General features: G+C 38.2%; 1 pseudogene; it reads left to right on the top strand.

Annotated features, from left to right (window-relative positions):
* Positions 1-1,896: 1,896 nt before the first annotated feature.
* On the top strand, positions 1,897-2,795 carry LOC102127870 (large ribosomal subunit protein uL18m pseudogene; annotated as a pseudogene).
* The last annotated feature ends 12,787 nt before the right edge of the window (positions 2,796-15,582 follow it).

Below are 15,582 nucleotides of genomic sequence, written 5' to 3'. Positions count from 1 at the left end.
AGCAAGGAAAAATAAAAGAGAATGAACAAGAGTCAAAATCAGAACTGAGATATAAAAGAAAGTGAAGGAATAATTAACACAATGATGGAAAGTAGGAAAACAGAAACTATAAAAATGTGACTAAAGTTAATACATGAGAAAGTAGGGAGAACAATGCTCAGGCAATACCCTAGTGACCCATGTATAAGAGAGGGGAATAGAGAACAGAATTCCCAGGCCCATGAGAACACAATAGGGGGTGCTAATGGGAGTGAGTGGCAGTCGTGATGAACTGGATACAGGAGATAATTAACTAGTGGAGAATAGCTTAATGAGAGTACATTTCTGCTAGAAGGAGTTAAGATTTGAAGGGAACCACTATTACTATTAATGTTACATGAGGAAAATAATTTTGTGAACGATTTTCATGGTCTGCTCATACCACTAGCACATTAGAAAGAATATGATGAACGTGAGAGCTTGATCTCTTACAAATTGTGATTTCCTGAGAGGTAAGGAAGGGGCACATAAGCGTATGCCCAGTGTGGTGTTCTGGTTATATCTGTATGAGAAAACACTTTATTAATAAACAACTCTCAGGAGAACAATAGCAACCACCCAGTTCTGAATCTCCCCACATTCACTCTAGAAAGCCATCAAATTGATTAAAAGAGTAATTAAAACTATATGATTTTCACTCTGACAAAAATGCATATTAAAATATTTAGGGATAAAGGGCTGATGTACGCCACTTGCCCTCAGACTGTTCAGAGGAGAAAAACTTTCTTACTTTTCAAGTATGGTCATTGATTTATGGATTCATTGTTCATTCATTCCACAAGCATCATCTGTTACATATGCTTTATTCAACATTACTTCTCCAAACTGAGTGCCTGTTATTTTATATGTGCTTAGTAGGTATATCTAGTAAAACTAGTGCTACTTCTCACACTCAAAAAAAAAAAAATGTAGAAGTCCAGCTTCACGAAACAATGAGAATATTGCTGGCATGTATTGCATTTCACCTAAAGATGTATTAGAATTAATTTGCATGTCAGAGAGTAAAACTTTCCAAACTCCCTCAAAGTTTCACTTTCAAAAGTAACTACCCACATCTCTTAAACCTTTCTATTTGCAAAATTTAACAGAACTCCTGACTTTCTTCTTACATCCCTTATCCCTGTCTGACCAAACTCTTCCAATCTCTAAGTCCTTTTGTGCCATTTCTTATGTTGATGATCAGAATCTCTCAGATTCTTGCAGTCTCTCTTCTGCTATACTCAGCATATTGAGGGTCTTACAGGCACAAAAAATGACTGTGAACCCAAGTCAAAAGGGAGAAGGAGTTCAGGGATGCAATAGAAGTGGAAATGAAAGGAAAATACTTAAAATAATTGTATAGTTTCCCTTATTCCTATAACATAGTTGTATGTGTAGTAAGTAAAACACAGTATTCTACCGTTTCTTCAAATAAAAAAAAGACAGTTTCTTTTTTGAAAACCTCCCAATATGGTATTAGTCTAGACTCTAGACAAGAAAAGAAGCAAAAGGAGAGAAATAGTAAGAGAGAGGTAAAAGAGAAGAAGGAGGAGGAGGAGAAGGAAGAAGAAGACAGCGGGGAGGAAGAGAGAAAAGAAGTAAAGAAGGATGCAGGTGTGAAAGGATAATAAATCTCAGGGCCCCAAAGTCACTAAGCCAAAGGGAAAGTCAAACTGGGAATCGCATCAAGCGAACCTGCCTCCCATTTTATTCTAAATAAGATAGCTATGAAGATGTAAAAAGCTACATACCGAGAGTTTGGGGAAAAGCCTTTGAAAAAAGGCTTTGAAAAAAACCTTTGGTTTTTCAAAGGCTTTTCCCTGACTTCATATGACTGCGGCAGGCGAGCGAGTGAGTCGTCCCTGAGGAAAAAGAGGCAAGGCTTTTCCGAGATCGTCTCAGCGATGGCGCTTCGGTCGCGGTTCTGGGGGTTCTCCGATTGCAGGAACCCTGGGTGCAGGTTCGCAGCCCTCTCAACCAGCTCCAAGCCGGCGGCGAAACTTGAAGTGCACCCTGTGGAAAATGAAGCTGTCGCCCCAGAGTTCACCAATCGGAACCCCCGGAACCTGGAGCTTCTATCTGTAGCCAGGAAAGAGCGGGGCTGGCGGACGGTGTGGCCCTCCCGTGAGTTCTGGCACAGGTTGCGAGTTATAAGGACTCAGCGTCATGTAGAAGCACTTGTGGAGCATCAAAATGGGAAGGTTGTGGTTTCGGCATCCACTCGTGAATGGGCTATTAAAAAGCACCTTTATAGTACCAGAAATGTGGTGGCTTGTGAGAGTATAGGACGAGTACTGGCACAGAGATGCTTAGAGGCGGGAATCAACTTCATGGTCTACCAACCAACCCCATGGGAGGCAGCCTTAGACTCGATGAAACCACTACAAAGTGCCATGACAGAAGGTGGTTTGGTTCTACGGGAACCCCAGAGAATCTATGAATAAATGAATAAATGGAAGCGTTAATTGTTTTGAACATGTAAATATAAAACTGTCAGCCACTACAGCCATCAAAAGAGAGCATCTGGAAGAACAGCCAGCTTGGAAGTTTTACAGCAATAATGTTACAGTGTAATATTATTTGTAGTTAAGGTCATCCTCCTTCCCTTTCTGTTTTTTTAAATCAAGAACTACATTGTGCCCCTGTCTTGGGCTTCAGAAGCATCTAAGAAAAGCAGTCGTCAATTATAATTAACTTTCAAAGGGCAAGTCAGAAGTTGTCTATAAATTACAAAATAATTTAAGAGTTATGAACTCTTAAAAAAAAAAAAAAAAAAAGCTACATACCTCCTCACAATTAAGCCATAAGGAAATTCCTTGTGGGCTTCAAGATCTTTACCCTAAAACAGTTCTGCTGAACTTCACCCTGGTAATGTAAATTGATAGCTTATCTTCACAGGCGAGGGACAAAGGGCAGAACTCAAAGTCATCCCTCTGCTCACCTGAGACAAATGTGTATCATTGCTTCCTCTGACCTGTTGTTTATGTAAAAATGCAGATTCACTGAGCCAGACTAAGACATAAGTGACTATTACTTTACCCCTTTCTCACATATAGATTGTGTATTTAGTGAAAGGCTAATCAAAGCCCAAAAGAATACAACCTTTGTTTCTTATCTACGCATGACCTGGAAGCACCCCCTCCAACCCAGCTTCAAGTTGTCCTGCCTTTTTGGACCAAACCAAAGTACATCTTCACATGTTGATTGATGTCTCTCGTCTCCCTACAATGTATAAAACCAAGCTGTGCCACGACCACCTTGGGCACATGTCATCAGAATCCCCTGAGGCTGTGTCACAGACACATCATTAACGTTGGCAAAATAAACTTCGTAAATTGACGGATACCTGTCTCAGACACTTTGGGTTTGCACAGGTGGTAATAGAACTAGGTATAATATGAGAATTTCTATTGGTGTGATGGTCATATATGCCTTGAGACAGCACTGGAATATGATTGTGATTTTTGTGTGTTTATTTACAGAGCACCCTTCACTCTCAAGTGTCTCAATTTAGATGAGAAATTATGTTTGACAGATCAATCAGCAGAATAGAATGAGGTCTAACTTTGATATTACCGAAGTACCTTTACAAAGACAGAGTTAGTCTTTATCCATAAGATCTCAAAACTAGATTTTCCGTAGATGAATTCTTCAGGGAAGATATCTGCTAACTGTTGGCTTCTAATTGTAATTTTATTCATGGCTCTTGAGAAAACTGCATACATTTTAACCTATTCATGTAACTGAGTGTCCCTCACTTTTCTAAGAGGTGGTTTAATTATTATTACTATTATTTGCTTTCTCTTCCATTCTCGTTTTCTGGTTTCCCACTTCCTACTTAGCCCTTTAAAAATGCAAATGTATTCTTTCTCATCTCCCTCACCAGACATGTCCTGCAATGCAACTTCTAACTCTTTGCTCCAAGATAGGTCTCTCCTTGAGAGTCAACGGTCACTTTGCAGACCAAAGCATACCCACCACAGAAGTCTCACCTCCAGGGAGTTACCTTCAAACTTCCACTCTTGCCTCAGGGCTTTCATTCACCAGGAGGGCATGTCAAAAGCATGCCTACTTGGCCACTTTTACAAATTATTTCTTCCATGGAAGGTGTCATCTCAACTGTTCTGTAGATAAGGCACCAAGTTAGTAGAGGGGTCCCCTGCTCTGGCTCAATTTCCCTTTACCTTATAAAAATATCCACTTTCTGCTCCAAAGATGAAGTGCCACATTTAAAGGCAGGAGACTTTGTACCCTTCCTCCAAGTTAACTTCAGAATAAATTCACATTTTTTGTATCAGACCTCTATCTTGTTAATTGGACTTTACATGCAGTGAGCAACTAACTTGCATTTTGGTTACATTCAAACACCAAAAATCTCCAATATGAGATTAAATGAATCAGTTGCTGAGGGTGTTCTAGGCTGGGCCTTTTCTGACCTTTGGAAAACTAGCTGATTTTTTGGATTACAGAGACAATGAACAACAAGGTTTTGATACAGACAGGAGACAGGGAAATACTGAATAGAAGAGGGTGGTTCCCCAGCAAAGGCCCCACCCTCAAGCCTGGAAACCCACACCCCTAAATGGGAATAGGCATTCCTCTATTCGCACCCAAATGTTGCCTTTTGGCCCACCACACTCCCATATCCTGTACCCATATAAACCCCAAACCCCAGGCTCTATGAGCAGAAGAGCAGAGGAGCAGAACAGTGGTGTGGCACAGGAGAGAGGAGAAGGAATGTCTGAACATCAAGAGGAGTTCGGCTGGGGATGGTCAGAAAGGAGATGGGCCACCGGATGACCGAACTCCAGGGGAAGATCATCTTTCCACTCCATCCCCTTTCCAGCTCCCCGTTCTTCCCACTGAAAGTCACCTCCATCTGGCAATAAAATCCCCTGCATTTATTATCCTTTAAATTGTATGTGTGACCTGATTCTTCCTGGACACTGGACAATGACCTAGGTACCAAGAAGGCACTGAGCTGGTTAACACTTAAGCCATCTGCAGAAGGCAGAGTGAAAAAAGCACTGTAACACATGTAGTGGGGTTTCCAGAGTCACAGACACCCACCCTTAGAGGTTACTGTGGGGCTGGAGCCCACAGTCACTTGCCCTTGCTCCTGCACATGCCCATCTAAGTGCTCCTCCTCCTGTAAGAGGTTTGAGCACATAGCGGCCAAACAAGTGAGACACACCTGACATCCTGTGAGGGGGGTCAGGGAACTCTCCCATTTCAGTCCCAATCTTTCCAACTTCAAGGGCTAATTTTGATCATTCCAATGATGTCAAATTATTATCTTCACAGAATAATCGAACAAATCAATCCTCAATTCTGAAGTGAAATTAAGACAGCCTTGATTGAGCTACTCTGGAAGGTGAGTGCTGTAGACCTAGTCTGTTGAAAGCACATATTCCAAATGTCTTTAAAAAGCATACTTTATACATGTGAACCTATTTTATGTAACAAGTGGGAAATTTTTTAAATCTTTCTAGGACTCAACATTGGTACTTTTTAGGAATGACGGTCAAAGAATAGGAAACATGTAATTTTTAAAACTTCCTTCACTCTCCTTTCACCTTTTTCTGATAAGTTTTCTGCCTCAGATATCAGCTATATGCAATCAATTAAATGAATAAACAGTTCTCTTTGAGAATTCAAAAAGCTCAGTCATTTGACTGATTGAAATGCCTGGCTTAGCTTCCAGGGGTTCTTTTCTCTTGTATGTAAATTTAAGTTGATCACTGCCAAAATTTGCATATAAAGAATCTGTGGTTTTTAAATATATATAGTCTTTAAGACTTCTTTTTCTCTTTTTTAAAAAGCCCCCAAGGAAGGAGGAAATGGTGAATTACTAATCAATAGGCATAAGGTTTCAGATAAACAAGATGAATAAACTCCAGCAATCTGCTGTCTAACATTGTACTGATAGTTAACAATATGTATTGTATGTTTTAAAATGTGTTAATATGGTAGATCTCACATTAAGTGTTCTTATCACAATAAATATGCATTTAAAAAAAAAAAAAAAGCCCAAGGAGGTAGGTGTGTGACCCTCTCAGAGAAAATACAATCTGAAAATGACTAGGTATCAAGTGACAAGTATGCATTCTACTATACGGTACTGTTCCTGTGAAATCTCTAATGAAGTTTGAAGCAGCCCTTTAAAGTTTTTCATGTCTTCTAGTTTAATTCACAGTTTCCTTAATCTGCAAAATAAGTTGCTGTGATAAAACAAGTCCTATTCAAAAGTGAATGTTTTGAAAATAAAATTACCCAGAGGAGATAACGCTCAAATTCAACACATAGTTTTTAAAGACTCATTATGTACCAAGCAGTTTTAGGTACTGTGAGGAACATAAAAATAAAGACGACACAGTTTAGTCCTCCTAGAACTCATAATCTAGTGGAGGAGGAAAAAGCCATAAATAAGCCCATGCAAGACAGCCTGAACATGAGACATAACAACTTAGAATGGAGGAGTTGTGTGAAAACAAAATCAAGTCCCATCCTGAACAAGCTGACAATTTCCTAGCAGAGACAAATCTTCTACCAATGCTAACATCAAGCAGAATGTCTTAAGAGGCTTATTAAAAGTGTACACAATGCAATTGTGTCAGATACAAACATTTGTAAAGTGTCTACTATTTGCCAATCTCTATGCATAACACTGGCACATTCACTGGCTCATTTAAAGAAAGGTGATACTAATTCTGAGAGGACCTTGAGGAAGTTCTGATGGATATCTAGAAAAGTGGTACAAATTGAACAAAAGCAAGAGCTTATAATTTTGCTCCCCTGGCTGGTTTGTCAGAGACCTCCATTTGTTCTCCAGCACCTGTACATTTTTTCTTAATACAATTATACAAGTTATGCTGGCAACAGCCATCACCAAGTACACTATTGACTCTCTCAACCTGTCAACCTGGAAAAAATGAGACACGTCATTAAAGATTACTGATAGGGATACCCTAGCAAAAATTTAGTGATCTGAAAGTTCTAAAAATTTAAGGATTTTATGTTTTCTTTTGCATAAGGGAAGTTTTATGGCAAATGTCTTAAGATTTGGCTGTAATTGGTCAGACTTGCTTTTTCTTTAGTTCTTTAGGCAATATAAAACAATAATGGCTCATGCCTGTAATCCCAGCACTTTGGGAGGCTGAGACGAGAGGATCACGAGGTCAGGAGTACAAGACCAGCCTGGGCAACATAGTGAAACCACGTCTCTATTAAAAATACAAAAAAAAAATTGGCCAGGCAAGGTGGCACATGCCTGTAATCCCAGCTGCTCAGGAGGCTGAGGCAGGAGAATCACTTGAACCCAGGAGGTGGAGTTTGCAGTGAGCCGAGATTGCACCATAGCACTCCAGCCTGGCAACAGAGCAAGACTCCATCTCAAAAAAAAGCAAAAAAAACAAAAAAAACCAATGAAAAATATATACCTTAGTAACTAAGAATAGGAAGGGCAAAGAGCCAAAAGGGGCTAAATTTTAGAAATTCCTGACTCATACTGTTGTAGTATTAGTGTTCCATCAGCAAAGTTTAGTTGTGAAGAGAATACAATACTCAAATTCGAATGTATTATACTGATCCTTGAATATTTTGTCTATAATTGTGTCAGTCTTTAATTTGTTTTTACTTCAAAAAACCATAAATGTTACTGTGGTGGGAAAATAGGCCCTAAAATTAAATTGTGCGATCTTTACTTAATCATGGTACAGTACACATTGTTCTAACAGCTGCCAGAAATCAAAGCTGGTTGCGTGTTAATGGCAATAGCATAATCATGATGCAACTCAAAGTTGATCTTGTCCATTGAAAATTGATGTCATGCACCACATGTAGTGTACAATTCCTACAAATTGCCAGGAATGAATTTGACAGGCTAGCATCCAATTTTCTTTAGGAAAACTTGTCCGTAGTCCTTTCAATCTTGCAAACTACCCAAGGATCTTAATGTATATTAAATGTATCTAAAGTTGACTGTGATAACGGCAATGGTCTTTAACTGCACCCTGATGATTTGTAGCTTCTTGTTTTTCATGTAATATCAGAGTGACCTGTGTACTAAACTTAATGGCTGCCTGATTGCTTATACTTCAGGGTTTTTTTTTTTTTAAGTTTACCAGTTCTGCAGATGATTTCTATAAAGAAGAAAATTACAAATGCCATCAATTAGTTATCATGACTTCTACTGAAGATACATTAATTTAGTTGTATTAGGTTTAGAAGTATTCCTCCGATTCCTTAGTCTATTAGCACTTTGAGTTTATCTATCTAAAATGACAATATTATTCTTTTCATCTGCTAGTTAAATATTTTTAAAGAAACACTGCTCCCACTGTCAAAGATTTATTTTCTTAAATTTGTTAACCCCAAATTGTTACCATATAATTAACTATAATCACAGCTAATGTTGCCTTATTCAATGTTCTTAAACATATTTAAACTTCTCCAATCTGCATTTTGGTGTTTCAAAAACAATTTTTGTTCTTCCTGGCATTAATTCATTAACATTTACCTGACAAAAGATATATAATATATAATTTTGGGATGACATATATATATATATTTGGGATGAAAATATATAATTTTGGGATGACATAAGAGTACTATAGAAAATATTGACTTATGTTGTGAAATGTATTTACACAAAAATTTTTAAATTCTTAATACATCCTTTTTGTATAGACTTCTATACAGATTTAGCATACAATGTTTGTTGAAAGTTGAATTAGTCATGATATGCTAGCCTAAACTTTGGTAAAAAGAAAAATACAAGAAATCTGAAATTTTAGTAATTTAATCCAGTAAGGATTTATTTCTTGCTCACATCAAGTTCAGTGCAAATTGGGCACCCCTCCTTCATCTCATAGGTACCTCAGTAACGTATGATTTCCAAAGTCCCCACTTCAGAAGAAGAGAGACGAGAAGAATTGTTGCATGAGTTGTTTTTAAGGAACAGGCCTAGGTGTGATTTACCCTGGCAAGTGGCCACAATGTGCAAGGGAGCTTGGGAAACTGCCATGCGCCCGAAAGGAGGAAAGTGAAATGGAATTTGGTAAACACAGAGCATTGTCCCTGCCACACAAAATCTTCAAGAAAAATACTTGCAGGACCGAAGAAAACAGGATGCATTTTTTTAAAGCAGTTAAAAATCAGAGTTAGTTTCATGCTAGTGTAAAATGACATTTTGAGTCACAGAGACCATGAACCTCAACGTGGAAGTATTACTTAAAAATTAACCTTCTAATTTTAAAACAAATCCAACACTCTTTATGCCTTTTTATCAAAGGTACAGATGACTGTTTAAAATATGGCACTAACCTAAATATTTCCTACACTTCTTCCAATGAGGAAGGTCATATGATTTCCCTTTCAGACTCTTTTTAGATCATCTTGTTTCTTATGTGAATTATATCACACCCACCATGTCTCTGCTGCCATCAGAGACAAATGTAGCCTCCCCTTTGGAGCCTCTTCTTACAGATCAGGTATTCATTCTGATTATTCACCATCTGTGCTGTTTTCATTAGTAAATAGTTTGAATATTACCATTTCAGTATTTACACATTGTCTTGCACTCATGTGCATACAGGCACACATCTGCACACAGTTATTCATGCACACACACAATGGTCACCATCAATTTATTTTCCGCTGCCTTGCTTTATTCTCTTCCGGTGCATTTTTTAATATGCATTTATTTGCTTTTTGTTTTGTATACTGTTAGGTCCCTTTCTACTAGGACAGGATCTGGCAGCTAGGTTCTGCTTAATTAATAATTGATAAATAACGGAGTAAATGAAAATGTTTTATGTTTCAGTGTCAGTGAGGGTATGTATCTCTCTGTGCTCCCCTTTCATCACATGAAAGAAAATAAGGTAAGAACCTTTGACTTCTCAGTTGATTTTGGAAATTGTGCAATGTACCAAGAAAAACTATGGCATTTATTTTTTGAAAAAATCTTAATTTATTTAATGTGACCCCAGGTTTTTTTTAGAAGAAAAACTAAGGTTTGGAGAGTCGAAGCAGCTTGCCTATAGCTGGTGTTACTCATGTTGCACACTCACAAGCATATTGTTACCTAGATCTGTGTGAGAAGAATTCTCCTTTTTTTTTTCATTTTACTTTCCATAACTGATTTTACCTTTCTCACGAGTGCTAACCCTTTGAAAGGCAGGTGAGAAAGTGGAAGGTAATAGTGTATAGATTCAGTTTTAAAAGTTTTGTAGGGAACTCAATCTCATTTGGGTAAATGCTTGTTTTCAGACTTTTTCCTTCTTCTTCTGATCCCCAAAATGGCATCTGGATGCATGTAAGAGCTTAAGAAATGTGTTGGTGATGGAAGAAGGGATGTCGGAGAAATGCTTTCTCTCTGGTATTTTCCGGGTTCTGGGATAGGTTTGGTCCATGACTGATGTTTACTGACATGCAACTGCTCATCTGGGCTTTCAGAGAATTTCCATGTGCCTGACACTAAAGTCTGCGACCCTGGCCCTTTATTTCTAATCACTAAGTTCCCGTATACCATGCTGGGTTTTTTTCCCAACTCTAATTCCCCCTGGGTACATTGATCTTGGCACTTCACTGGCCACAGATCAGAGCCTGAAGGAATTTGTGGACCCTTCTTCCCAGTCACCTGCAAGCACCAGTGTTGTGACATCTTTACCCAGCCACCTCTAATCACCAATGATGGAAATGACACAAAGCCCAATGCAAGGATCTTCTTAGAAGCCTATTACCTTTCCAGATTCTGAATCAGTAAGAAAGCTACTAGCACCAAATGTATTGAGTCTCTTCAAACCCATGTGAATGTTTGTATAGCACCATTTCACAAAGAGCCACCAAGCGTGTGTATTGTGTAGAAGGGGAAGAGCCACTAGTGTGTGAGGGTTGGAGAGGACACTGGAGTCCAACATCTCTCTGACTTCTGCCTCTTCCTTTTCTTCATACATTTCATTGGGTTGGATCAATCTGGCATTACAATTTCTGCAATATTTGACAAGAATTCTTCTTACAATGTATCTAATTCAATGTAATTCCTGGTTTAATCTGGTACAGATTACATTTAGTGTGCCATTTTGCTCTCAAAAGTGTCCCAATTCAGATGCTAAATTATACGGTCATTTTACTTAAAAAAAAAAAAAAAAAAAAATCTGTTTCCAGATCTCTAAATTTGCTTTGACATTCAAAAAAAGGCTTAAAGAAATTTAGAAATCTAGAAATCATTTTCTCCAGGGACAAAGGCTGACTTTCAAGAAAATTAATCAATCCTAAGGCTGGACAAAAGAGAGATCAATGTGAGCTAGAATATATTATCTGGGAGTAATAATATCTTGATGTGCTAAGGTGTTTTATTTTAACTAGTAGAGTTTTCTTTGAAATAAATGTCTTTAGGATTTCTAGGGACAAGTGAGACAGGAAAAAGAAAAAGACCACTCCAAGGACTAATCAAGTTCAAATTACAAGAGCTACAAGGCATGGAAAAGTAGAAACATGGTTCAACCCCTAGACAATTATAGGAAGAAGAGTAGTCCAAAAAATGGGTTGGTGGTGCAGGGAAAGTCTCCTTTTCACCTCCCAACCTCCAAACATACTTCTAGATCAACCACAAGCCTGAGAATATGACATTGGCCCAGGTAACAAGTGAAACAGACAAAAAGGTGGTTTTGTCCTGACAGTGCCATGGAGCATTCAGGTGTCCAGTCTCCTTTTCAATAGGACAGAGACCAACCACCTTGCTCTGGTTTCAGAGGATATACAATATCAGATTCAGGAAGTTGGAGATGTTAGAAGGAGTTTTACAAAGCTAAATTCAGAAGATAAGCTGAAAATATTGGGGGAAAGTGTATGCTTAAAGAAGTTACAATTGTTCCCCTTTGGTCAAATTCATTAAATGTAGTCAGAATACATAGTCACTGGTTCAGTTCACACACATGCGTATCATCAATGATCAATGATGACTCTGAAACTAAACATGAAAAACTATGAAATACTCCCTTTCCCAAAAAGAGGAAAAAGAAAAGTCAGCCTGTGTTTAGTTACTTTAAACTCAAGACCTTTAGAATTTAAGATCATCTGTTATGAAGTAAGAAAGCTTATCTCTTTTAATTATTTTGCTGACCCATTGCTAAAATAAGGCATTGTACATACGTATTCAAATGGAGTCAGTCACATGCTGCCAAAACAAAGTAAAGAATGGTATGTCATTCAGAAAACTACAAAAACTTTAAAAGAAAACTAAGTTTTATCAAAGGCAGTCTTTTAAGATAAGACTGATTTTATTCCCACTTTTCTACAAGATCTATTTTATCTTCCCAATATTTTATATAAATTAGTCACAAACTTTCTCAAATATTATTAAAAGCTAGAATTTATTGAGCCTTACTGTAGGCCAAGTACTAGGTAAAGTATTTCTTGGGACATTGTGGAAGGTGCTATTAGTATATCTGTATTAGTCAGAGTTCTCCAGAGAAATAGAACCAATAGAATGTTAAAAAATATATATGAAAACATATTCCCATAGAATGCCAAGACCTCTCACACAGATAAGGTGTCCCATAGATAAGTCTATATATGGACAGATATTTATTTTTCAAAACTGACTTATGCAATAACAGAGGTTGGCAAAGTCAAAATCTACAGGGTGTGCTGGCAGACTAGAGACCCTGGGAGAGCCAGTGCTGCAGTTCCAGTCCAAAGGAAGTCTGCTACAGAATTCCCTCTTGCTCAAGGGAGGTCACTCTTGGTTCTGTTGAGGACTTCAAGTGATTGGATGAGGCCCACCCATGTTATAGGGCAATCTCTACTCAAAGTCCACGAGGTAAATGTGTATCTCAATCAAAAACAACTAAAAGAATGTTTAGACAGATATTTGGGCACCATGGCCCAATCAAGTTGACACATAAAATTAACCATCACAAGGCTCCTTTATTTGTCAGATAAGAAGACAGAGGCATAGGGAAATTACTCACATGAGGTCACAAGCTAGTAAGTTACAGGGCCAGAACTCCAACAAAGTTTATTTGTTTGGAAATTTAGCACACTAAACCACCATGCTTTACAACAGGGCAACTGAGAGTTTGATAAGTTAATTGGGAAAGTTGGATCTTTCCAGACAAATGAAATAGTATGCATTAAGGCTCAGAGTATTAAAAATGCCTGGCTTGTCAAGGGAATATGGTAAAGTCCAGCATCATAATAATGAATTTACTACTTAGTTTGTTATATATTTTTTAATTGGTCACTCTATATTGACCTGGTTTCTAATGATTTACATGTTTCTTAAATGATACACCTAGAATATCAGGAAACTGAGACCTGAAACCCACAGATATTCTTGGTAACCCACAGATTTCCTTTCTCATCCTTATGCATTGTTGTTACATCCTTAGCTCAAGTTGAGGGATGGTTTTAGAGCTTGCTGTGCGGAACAGACAATTCTGTTGACTCTTAGGTTGTCCTTAAGTGTGTCTCTGAAGTGAATATTCCCGAAAAGAGTTTACTTTCATTTCTTAAGGCAAGAAAATATTTTGCTTTTCCTGAAATACTAGTATTTTCCTTTTGCACAGACAATGCAAATAATTCTATTGTAATAATTCTTTTTTTTTTTTTTTTTTTTTTTGACAGAGTCTCACTCTGTCACCCAGGCTGAAGTGCAGTGGCATATCCTCAGCTCACTGCAACCTCTGCCTCCCAGGTTCAAGTGATTCTCCTGCTTCAGCCTCCCAAGTAGCTGGGATTACAGGCACATGCCACTACACCAGGCTGATGTTTGTATTTTTAGTAGAGAGAGGGTTTCACCATGGTGGCCAGCCTGGTCTTGAACTCCTGGCCTCAGGTGATCCACCTGCCTCAGCCTCCCAAAGTGTTGGGATTACAGGCATGAGCCACCGCTCCCAGCCTTGTAATAATTGTTCTTATTTCCCCTCACCCCTGCTCTCTTATCTTTGTTATTCAATTTTAATTTTGTTTTAGTTTTATACCCTTCTATCTTTATTTTTATTAAGAGACGGGCGGATCAAGAGGTCAGGAGATCGAGACCATCCTGGCTAACACGGTGAAACCCCGTCTCTGCTAAAAAATACAAAAAACTAGCCGGGCGCGGTGGCGGGCGCCTGTAGTCCCAACTACTCGGGAGGCTGAGGCAGGAGAATGGCGTGAACCCGGGAGGCGGAGCTTGCAGTGAGCTGAGATCTGGCCACTGCACTCCAGCCTGGGCGGCAGAGCCAGACTCTATCTCAAAAAAAAAAAAAAAAAAAAGAACCACTTCACATTCTTTATGCTGCAAAACAGGGAATAGAAGAATAAATGTGTGAGTGAATAAATCAATGAGCAAGTCAATAAACAAACAAACAACTGGCAAAGAAATAAATAGCTTTCCATGACTTAGCTCTTGCCAGAAAAAAAAAAGCAGGGAAATTTCAACCCCAAATTCTACCCTGCTGGTTCAAGGGATGATAGGTTTCACATGAGTTCACGAAGACCTATGATTGCTTTTTGTCAAATGTCTTGAGAGGCTATTTTTCTCATTAACCCTGACTTATAAATAATTCAATTGATGTCTTGACTCCTAGTTGTAGGTTCTTCTTTAGTCACATCTCTTAAATTACCAATGCCCTAGGTTCCATGTGCAAATAAAATTTCAATAGCCCTATTTTGACATTATTTGTAAATATCTCAGTGTACTTATAGCTTAGGTCCTAGTTACAAGATCTCTTTCTCTCTCTCTCTCTCTCTCTCCCCCTCCCTCCCTCTCCCTCTCTCCTTCCCTAACAAAATCTCCATGTTGTGGGTATCAGTGGTACATTCCTTTTTATTGCTGAGGAGTATGTTACTGTATGAATCTACCACAGGTTTTAATCATTCACCAGTTGAAGGACATTTTGTTTCTAGTTTTTGACAATTATGAATAGTGTTGACATAAATTCTCACATACAGGTTTTTGCATGAATATAAGATTTTATTTCAGGGGAACCAATAAATACCTAGTAGTAGGATTGCGAAGCTATAAGAGAAGTAAATGTTTTTAGTAAGAAGTCACCAAACTGGTTTTTAAATTGGCTGTACCTTTTTCCATTTTCAGCAGTAATATAAGAAAGCGCTCGCTACTGGCAGTTTTACAGTTTTTTAACTTTTAGCCATTTTGGTAGGAGTGCAGTGGCAGCTCATTGTGGTCTTAATTTGCATTTCTGTGATGGCTGATAATATTAACATCTTTTCATGTTCTTATTTATTACCTACCCATTAATGTAAATCTGTAAAGAGAGCTAAAGATAGTTACCTTAAAGTGTATAAATAACATTTTTATATCATTAGAGTTGTGGTAGAGCCAAGACATGAGTGATAAGAAACCAGTCTAAAGCATTCTGCTATGTTCTGAAAGACACTGGCATGAATCTTAATTGATGGAGTCTATTAAAATCTCCTTTGGGGGAGGGACTATAGGATTTATTCCTGAGTATGTGGTAATATAGCTACCTCAGTTAAATTGAGCTGAATGGGTCAAATTAAGGTAATTCAAGCCCCTACAACTCTTCTGCCCCTTTGAGATAAGAATTTCTT

The sequence above is a fragment of the Macaca fascicularis genome, chromosome 11, assembly GCF_037993035.2.
Source record: "Macaca fascicularis isolate 582-1 chromosome 11, T2T-MFA8v1.1".
Lineage (NCBI taxonomy): Eukaryota > Metazoa > Chordata > Mammalia > Primates > Cercopithecidae > Macaca > Macaca fascicularis.
Note: the sequence above shows the minus strand (reverse complement) of the source record. Positions and strands in the feature narration are given on the sequence as shown.